This window comes from Quercus suber, unplaced genomic scaffold (genome assembly GCF_002906115.3).
Source record: "Quercus suber isolate HL8 unplaced genomic scaffold, Cork oak 2.0 scaffold_155, whole genome shotgun sequence".
Lineage (NCBI taxonomy): Eukaryota > Viridiplantae > Streptophyta > Magnoliopsida > Fagales > Fagaceae > Quercus > Quercus suber.
Window position 1 is genome coordinate 709420 of NW_027069616.1, and position 9997 is coordinate 719416.

The following is a 9997-nucleotide window of genomic DNA, read 5'->3' on the forward strand; positions in this document are numbered from 1 at the left end:
TTAAAAAAAAAAAAAAATTCTCATTTTACTATTTCAAAAGCTATTTATCTATTATATCATATCATTTTATAACACACCCAACATCCTAAACTCTATTTTTTTTCTGCTTTATTTAAATATTATTTTTTATTATTGTTTTACTATCTCTCTCTCTCTCTCTTCCTCTTCCTCTCTTTCACCCTTTTCCTCTTAAGCAACCAACAACCGCCACATCATAGTGCCACTGCCAAAGACACCAAGCAAACTCACCAACCCACCAAGCAAACCCAATGGCCCGAAACCACCATCGCAAACCCACATCAACCACCACACACACAACACCCATACCCACACACAATGCCCAAACCAATAAACCCGCACACACATAACACCTAAACCTATAAACCCACCATTGCCAATCAACCACCACCTCACCAAACCCACCACCCACCCCACCACTACGGCAACACCCTACCACCACCACCATGAACCTATAGATGCACAGAAACCCACAACAAATCAAAGCAAAATCCACACAACTGAAACCTACAAAATCTGAATCCAAAAGGAAAAACCCATCCCTAAATCAAAACCCATAGCAAATTCCAACCGCAAAGCCCATCAGAATCCATCCAAAATCAAAACCCATGAACCATAAATCAATCCATTGTGAACCACAGTGCTTCAATCAATCTACCTCAACCAACACCACCACATCACAGAGCTCAAAAATGAACAAAGAGAGATAGAGAGAGGAGAAAGCTCGAGAGAGCCAGACTTGAGAAAGCAGAGAAGAGAGGAGAAAGCTAGATCTGCTAGCAACCAAACATCGGCAAGCAACCTAGCCACCATAATAAAAAATAAAATAAAAACTACCCACCACCGAGAGAGAGAGAGAGAGAGAGAGAGAGAGAACCAGAGAGGTGAGATGGAGAGTGGAAGTCGAAGAGAGACAGTGTGCTAAGAAGAGAAAGAATGAAGTGAGAGAAAGAATTAATATAAAATTTTACAATTTGTTACAATAATTTCTTTCAAGTAAGACGTTACTATAGCAAGATTGTATAATTTTTTACAACTAGCATGCTGGATAATGCATGTGTTTTTATGCTTTGATACTAAAATATAGCAAATTATGAGATTTAGCCACCCAAATATTGATGCTCTAAGGATTCAAGGTGAGGTCATGGTGTTGTAGTCATAAGGCTTAGAAAGCATAATGCTATCTGCTAATTAGTAGGGTCAATTTACAAAGATGGAAATATCGTAGTGGATGTGCACGAACTTATTGAGGATTGGTTGGATTGGTGATATGGTTATTGGATGGTGTAACATTGTACTAGGTGTAACTTAAACCCAACCCTACATGTATATATAGACAAACATTTAAATTGTTTTTTTTTTTTTATTTTTATTGCATGAGTTTGCAATTAGTCATCTTTGTTGGTTTCACAATTTTTCCGCTAATTTTCTTTTTAGTTTTTGGTAAAAATGCAAAACTCATTTTCTAAGTTTTACTAAAATTCATTTCAAATTCTCTAACTTTATTTTTATTTAACTAAGTCTTAAAATTTCAAATTTATTCAATTAATACTTGCCTTTAGAGTTGTGTTGTTAATGACCCAATTTTTTTTTTAATTTAAATTTTTTGTTTACTCTCTTTAATTATAGAGAAATGTTATATTTATAACATTTTTTACAACAAATTTTGTATTAGGTTTTTACGGGTAATTATTAGTAAGGTATAAAAGTAATTTAAGTGATAGGTTCAAATTAAAACCAATAACAACTAACTACCTATTACTTATTGCGAAAAATTAAAATGTTATAGATTAGTTTTTTTTTTTTTTTTTTTTGATAGGGTAGCACCTCTCTTAATTATAAGAAAAACTAACAAAAATATTTCCAAAAATTAAAATTAAAAAAAAATTAATTACTATTATTTAGGAAAAAAAGAAGAAGAGAGAAACTCACAACACTGATGCTGCTCTTCCTCATCGGGTTCTTGCCTAATCTGATCACCGATGCCTCACGTTTGAACTGGGTTTATACGTTTTGAGTGGCTGAGCAATTTCTGAAACTCCCCTTAAATCCGAATTGTACAAATTTTCTGAACCTGACATTTACGAAGACAGTGGCCGGCGTGAAGTCTCTGATTATCTACGTAAGTAGACCAGTTTTCCTTTTCTTTTTTTTCGGAAGCCATTTTTCAATTGCTTTTGAGAGATTGTTCAAGATGTGATATGTGTGTTTTCTTTCTGTGTAAGCCCTTTGTTTGTTTCTTGGCGAAGTTCAATTTAGTTTTGGTTTTTTTCATCGCAGATTTCTCACCTATCAACCTAAACTTAATTGAATTGAATACGATTGTAAAGGAACTACTAATCTCCTTTTCAGTTGTCTTCAATTAAGGATTTTAATTCCTAATCCTCTTTCCTCTCTTTTCTTTTTTGTTGAACTTAGGGAAACAGCATTGAAGATCAAATTCTACCTGCGCTTCGTCTCTTCAAAAAATGGTTAGTGATATTTTTACTTTAATTTTGGGATTTTTTTTCCCTTACCAATGTAGAATTTAAATTATTTAATACTAAATATTAAATTTGATGTGTTTCTAATGTCCTTTCACGATTAGGTTTTTATTACTGCGAGGGCCAGTTTCGCGTGTATGATTTTTCGACAGGAAATTTGATGGGTTTATAAAGCTTTGATCTCAGGAATATGAATAAGAAACCTTTAAAGTTTGTTTGGTTTAGTTGATGCTTCAGATTTTTTTATTAAAAAAAAAAAAGTAATCAAATTTTGTAATTTTGTTGGTGGTTGGGTTGGTGGTGAGATGTAATTGTTCTTGACTTTGGGTGGAGGGTCACTTTGTCAAGAGTGTAGTAACTATGTGATTCCAGACTTCAGCTCTCTGCGATGTTTTTATTGCTTTTAGTGCAGACTCAGAATAGTATGTATTTCCTGGCTTTCTTTTATTTTGGATTTAGGATTGAGGTTGGATAGTGTATTTAATTACTCATAATACTATTATGATAATAGTGATTCACTGCCAAAGATGGGCTATATTTTCCAGTTGCAAAGATTTTTGTGCTATAATTTTAGTTTATCAAAGGAAAAAAATAAAAATGTAGCCAACTTTGACACTGAAGGAACAGTATCGTTGCCTGATACTTGTACTCTAAAACTTACTGCATATTTATTATTTCTGCTGGCTTCATTTGTTTTCATTATTATCTACCGTGAATGCCCTTACTTTTTAGAAATATTTTTGAGCTCTTGAGCTTATTGTGTATATTATCATTATTGCTGGTTTTATTTGTTTTCATTATTATCTACGGATTGAATCTAACTGCCATGAAGTTCTCATTGTGATTCTTTAAGGATTGAGGTTGGATAGTGTATTTAATTACTCATAATACTATTATGATAATAGTGATTCACTGCCAAAGATGGGCTATATTTTCCAGTTGCAAAGATTTTTGTGCTATAATTTTAGTTTATCAAAGGAAAAAAATAAAAATGTAGCCAACTTTGACACTGAAGGAACAGTATCGTTGCCTGATACTTGTACTCTAAAACTTACTGCATATTTATTATTTCTGCTGGCTTCATTTGTTTTCATTATTATCTACCGTGAATGCCCTTATTTTTTAGAAATATTTTTGAGCTCTTGAGCTTATTGTGTATATTATCATTATTGCTGGTTTTATTTGTTTTCATTATTATCTACGGATTGAATCTAACTGCCATGAAGTTCTCATTGTGATTCTTTTGGTTGTTTTATTTCTTTGTAGCAAGTATAGTCAAACTTTTTTTTTTTTTTTTTTGTGAGCTAATTTAGAATCTTTAATTTAAAATTATCTCAAAATTTGCTTGATAGGTGAATTTTTACAATTTTTTTCAGCAAAACCATAACTGCACCACATCTTGCTTTTGCGGCCACCTGTGCGGTGTGATGCGGTTTAGAGTTTAGCCAAAACCATAATTGCACCGCACTTGATTTTTGTGATCACATGTGCGATATTATGTATAAGATACAGTTTGAAATCGGTATATTTTTCAAATTTTGGGCCTTTCTTACTTGACCCAAAACTAATTTTTCCCTTTTTTTGGACCAAGTTTTAAATTATTTAGCTAGTTTTTCTTTATTTTGAGTTGGCTTTTCTAGTCAACACTTGCTAGGGTTATTAAACTTTTTTTTTTTTGAAAACTAGGGTTATTAAACTATTAATAATATATTTAATATTAAAAATAAATAAATATATTAATATATAGAGAGGGTGCGGTGCGGTTTGTGCGGTTTTCTTATTATAAAACTGCAAACCGGTGCGGTGCACTATTACTTGCGGTGCGGTACGGTTATGCCATTTTGCGGGCGGTTTTTGCGGTTTGATGAGCTTGACTTTTAATCACATTTATGGTAAGTATTTTTGCTATATGTAATGTAAATCAAACATGTTTGAGGGATGATATTGTCAAATTTCCATCTTGAGAACTTTGAAATCTCTGTGAACATGTAACTTATAAAAAGAAAAAAGAAATTTCTGTGGACATGTATTTTTTGTTCTGCCGTCCAGTCTGTCACTGTGGCCTGTTCTTTTCATTTCTAGGATAAGGATTCTACAGATTTCTTAGATCAATGCAAAAGAAAGAGCCCCATACATTTATGCTCAATGAGCTCAAAGAACTGATGTAGAGTTGGATAATAAGAATTGAAAATTTGGTTGTGAAAGGAATGTATGCCCTAGTGTGATTATTTTCCTTTATTCTCTCTTTTCTTCTTCTCTTTCTCATTTTACTATTGTTTATAGGAATTTTTCCTCCAGCCCATGAGCACCATAAATTTTTCTCTTTTCCCCTTTTTTTTTATTTTTTTTATTTTTATTTTTATTTTTTAAATTGATAAGTTACCCAATCGGTCTTAAACTCTCATGTCATCCTCCATTCTGCTCTTATAAGGAAAGGAGGTTCCATTTGAGCTGAAGCTCATTAGCTCTCAAGTTACAAGTTACAGCCCCAAATCAAACCTTTTTTATTTTATTGATTTATTTATTTATATATTGATTTATTTTTAACAATCTCTGTTCTAGAATCCAGGGTTAGGTTCTCTAAAGATTTTTCTAGTGCATCTTCTCCCCCCTCTTCAGCTTCGCTGTTGCTGTCCCGTCTTATTTTCAGAACTGAAACCTGGTAAAAAAAAAAAAAGGAATAATGTTTAATTTTTATTGACGAAATCAGAATCCATGTTGATTATCAAGACAATAATAGTAAAACTCTTTTTTTACGATCGTATTCTGCATCACGCTTTCTGGTAGCACCATACTGAACAGGATAAAAATATTTAAAAAAAATAAAAAAAAAAAAAACAAAAACAGAAAAACCAAATCCAAATCCAAATCTAAACACATAACGGACCTGAAACGCTTTGTTTTCTTGTTCGAGCTGACGAACTCTCTCCTCGTAATTCTGCTTTCGCTTATCATCAGAACCTGACGACGATGAAGAAGCAACTGGACTCGTTTGCTTTGAGCGACGATTCGCCTTCTTCATCTTCTTCTGCAATTCAATTATGGCTAAGATTTTTCTTCAATCTCTCTCTCTCTCTCTCTCTGTGAAATGAAACCCTAATTAATACGGACTCACCTATTTGTTTGAATCGGATTCGAATCCGAGGGAGGCTTTTAAAAAAGCTAAAAAAAATATCGTTAATGGTAGAGAACAGAGATCCATGTTTCACTGCTCACTGCTCCTTTTAATTATTACAATGATTTTCTCTTTCATTGTTCATTCATTCACTCCACGACAACTCCTAGCTTGCCACGTCGGCAGTGGTACTCCTACAATGGGAGCGAAAATTTTGAAATTCAAATTTGGAAATGAAAAGTTGTCGTTTGGACTTTTTGAGTTTGGGCCGAAACGACCCAGACTCTCTGTCTCTGTGGCCCATCTGGCCCATATGTGGAACGTTGTCGTCCGGGATCGATTTACCAAACGACGAGCCTTTGGTAGAAACGAAATTGCATTAACAAAAACTAAATAGAGTTAGGGTGAAGAGGCCGTAGCCTCTCATAATACAGACCAAAATTATCATAAAATAACAGCATACATAAGTCCACATGTGGACTTTCAAAAAGAATAAAATCTTGACTTGAATTTAATCAATTCAAGCCAAAGCATCCGCGCATTTGTTAGCTTCATGAAAGCAATACTTCATCCTCACTTGATGAATTTGATTGATGAAAATCTTGCAATCTATGATAAGAGAAGCGTGATATAAATTACTATAAATTCTTCAATAACCCAGCCAAGCAGCTATACTGTCAAGCTCTTTCTCGATTGCCAAAAGGTTTAATCTAATACAAAGTATCAAATCAACCCTAGTGTTGATGCCACCCCTATAGATCGAATGAACCCTTTAACCCGTCTCTCACTATGGTCACGGATTGAACCCCTTCTAGAACCAATGAGTCTTGAATGCACAATCATACCCTCCATTTGAATCCGTTATGTTGATGTGATAATGGTGTCTATATAGGGAGTTCAAGTTGAACTCGTTTTGGAGAGACAATTTCAGTGTTGAAACTTGGTACTTGTCTTTTAGACGAGTTTACGAGAAGGCTATTCCCCAAATAGCTTTAAAAACTGTTAATTTAGCAAATAATTTCTAAAAATTATTTATTTATAATGAAAACATGACCTAGTATACATGGACTTGCTTCTTCTTGCAGGTCATCTTTGAAAAAAGAAAACAATTTCATTCAACTTTATCTTTTTGATAATTCGATAGTTACATGAGGAAGTAAGGATTTGAACTATCGACATCTTTGTTGGACACATCAAGAGATGTTAATTGAGTTGCAAGATTCTTGGCCACTTTGTTCAACTTTAAAATTGTGAATTTAATTCACTTAATCATAATTCCAACATATATAAACTAAATAATCTGAATAACTAGCTTAACTTCAAAGGCAATAGTAAGCATATGATGGTAGATATCATGTCTTTTGTAAAAACCCACAAAAAACTTCTTTCATGGAATCCTGATAATTGCATATATCTCAAAGTTCACTATGTTGGTACCACTTACCAAGTAGGGGCAAGGATATTAATTCAAAGGCCACTGTTCTCTTTTCATCTGATGTTCTTTTCGGCTGGAAAGGACTTGTAGAGCAAGAATGCTAGACTGCTCCATTGATTCATCCAATTGACCAGCATTCTTCCCATCTCACTGAATAGATTGCTAATATTTGATGCAGCCCATTGCATAGGGTAACTCAATTTGAATAATTCTAACCCATATTGTGAGGTATAATTCTTCCACCTGGTCAATCTCTTTTCATACTCTCTATAGTTCCAATCTAGAAATTTCAAGCCTTAAAAAAAGATCCCAATGGTAAACCCAAAAAAGTTATGGGAAAAGAGCTTATTTTACAACTCAAAAACTTAGCTAATGCTTCTACATCCGGCACAATTCCTACTGGCACTATCTTACATTTGTTTAGGTTCACTCTCAACCCCGTGAATAACTCAAAAAAATACAAAATAAATTTCAAGTTTACAAGTTGCTCCCAGTCCACTTCACTAAAAATCATAGTATCATTAGCAAACAACAAATGAGAGATAGTTAAAGCATCACCATTCCTTCCCTCGATTTTAAACCCCGTCATCATTCCTTCCTTAACTGCCTTATCAATTATTGAACTGAGCACTTCTATGATAAGGATAAGCAAGAGAGATGACAGTGGATCTCCTTGTCTCAGTCCTTTGGAGCTTGAGAAAAAGTTTGAAGAACTACCATTAACAAGTACAGAGAAACTGATAGAAGATATGCACATTTGTATCCATCTTCTCCATCTCTCTCCAAACCCGTATCTCTCTAACAAATACAGAAGGCTCTCCCAACAAACATGGTCATAAGCCTCAATATTAACTTTGAAAATTAGTCCTAGCAAGTTGCTCTGAACTCTACTTTCCAGGCATTCATTTGCTATTAGGACAGAATCTAAAATATGTCTTCCCCTTGCGACTACATTCTGTGAATCCGATACCAGCTTACCCACTACACTCCTCAATCTATTTGCCAAAACCTTCGTTAAGATTTTGTAAAGACTTCCCACCAAACTAATTGGGTTGAAGTCTTCCATATTAGATGCACTTGGTTTCTTTGGAACAAGGGCTATGAAAGAGGCATTTAAACTCTTTTCAAAGGTGCTTCCCATATGAAACTCGTGTAAGAATCTCATCTTTTTTTTGATAGGTAATAAGACTTTTATTGAAAAATTGAACATCATGTTCACGATGGTGAACACTTTGAACAATGAAACAAATACAAGAAGATCAAGAGCTAAAAGAAATAGAAACTAAAAAATCAGCTACAGCAGTACAATTCGTACCCCCCAAATACGAGCCCAAAGAAACAAAGTACGAAAAAGTAAACATTTTATGTGTTCTAAAGTTCTCGCCTTGCCTTCAAAAATGCGAGCATTACGTTCCTGCCAGACTAACCACATTAAACATGCCGGGACCATGTTCCAAATGATTGAAAGATGCTTTCCAAACCAGTTTCTCCAAATAAAGAAAAAAGATTTCACTGACCTTGGCATGACCCATTGGATCCCAAACATTGCAAAAACTTCACACCATAAAGCATGAGAGAACTTACAATGAAGAAGAAGGTGGTCCACTGATTCCCCATCATAACAACACAAGCAACACTGATTAACCAAAAACTGACCTTTCTTAATAAGGTTGTCAATGGTGAGTATCCCATCATTAGCTGCTGTCCATAAGAAAAAGGACACCCGTTTAGGTATCTTAGTACGCCATATACACTCCCAAGGAAAGGCATCAGTAGGAGGACTAGATAATAGCTTATAAAAAGAGCGCACATCAAAAACACAAGATGTAGTCAATCTCCAAACCAACTGATCATCCCCCTCACCCCTCGGCATAGAGGAATAAATAAACTCAAAGAATGAGTAGACAGTGGTTGCTTGCCAATCCTGAGGACCATGACGAAACAATAAGTTCCAGCTCCTACCTCCTTCTGAATTTGTTACAATCACGTCAGAGACATATGCTTCTTTAGAAACAGAGCAATCATACATGGAAAGGAAGAGTTCCTTCAAAGGAGTAGGCCCACACCATGGGTCATGCCAAAAACTAACATGGCTACCCTCCCCCACATTAAACAAAATATGGCTAAAGAACTTCTCTGACCCTTCTTTAATACTCCTCTATATCCCACACCCGTGAGCACCTCTTACCCCTGTAGTGCACCAGCCTCCTCTTACCTCTTCATATTTGTCTGCTATAACCTGACGCCATAATCTATGATTTTCTTTCCCAAACCGCCACAACCACTTCCCAAGCAAAGCCTTATTAAATAACCCAACACTCCGGATTCCCAACCCGCCACATTCAACTGGCAAGCATACCTTATCCCAAGCAACTAAAGGATATTTAAACACATCCTCTGAGGCCCCCCAAAGGAAATTCCTCTGAATTCTTTCAATTCTTGCAGCCACAGCCTGAGGAATGGTAAACAACGATAAAAAGTAGGTGGGAAGACTCGATAGGGTACTTTTTAACAAAATAAGCCTACCTCCTTTAGACAAATATAGTCTTTTCCATCCAGCCAACCTTTTCTCCATCTTTTCAATAATAGGATTCCAAATTGATGAATCCTTGTAGTGTGCCCCAAGAGGCATACCCAAATATCTCATAGGCAGAGTGCCCACCTTGCAGCAAAGGATACGGGCCAAACCATTCAAATCCCCAACATCGCCAACAAGAACAATCTCACTCTTGTCTACATTAACTTTCAGGCCTGTAATAGCTTCAAAGAATATCAACACCATCCGCACGTATAATAACTGTTCCCTAGAAGCATCACAAAACAATACAGTATCATCAGCAAAAAGAATGTGAGAAATATGGATACCCCCATGTTTATGTGATCCCGCTTTAAATCCACAAAGAAAACCACCATTTTCTGTCATCTTCAACAGTCTACTCAACACTT

The 9997-nt window shown here is 35.1% G+C and overlaps 1 non-coding gene across 1 annotated transcript; it reads left to right on the forward strand.

Annotated features, from left to right (window-relative positions):
• The first annotated feature begins 1895 nt into the window (after positions 1–1895).
• LOC112039693 (uncharacterized) lies at positions 1896–3053 on the forward strand. Its single transcript, XR_010630434.1, has 3 exons — positions 1896–2140; positions 2437–2489; positions 2606–3053. It is a non-coding gene; the product is annotated as an uncharacterized LOC112039693 (transcript).
• The last annotated feature ends 6944 nt before the right edge of the window (positions 3054–9997 follow it).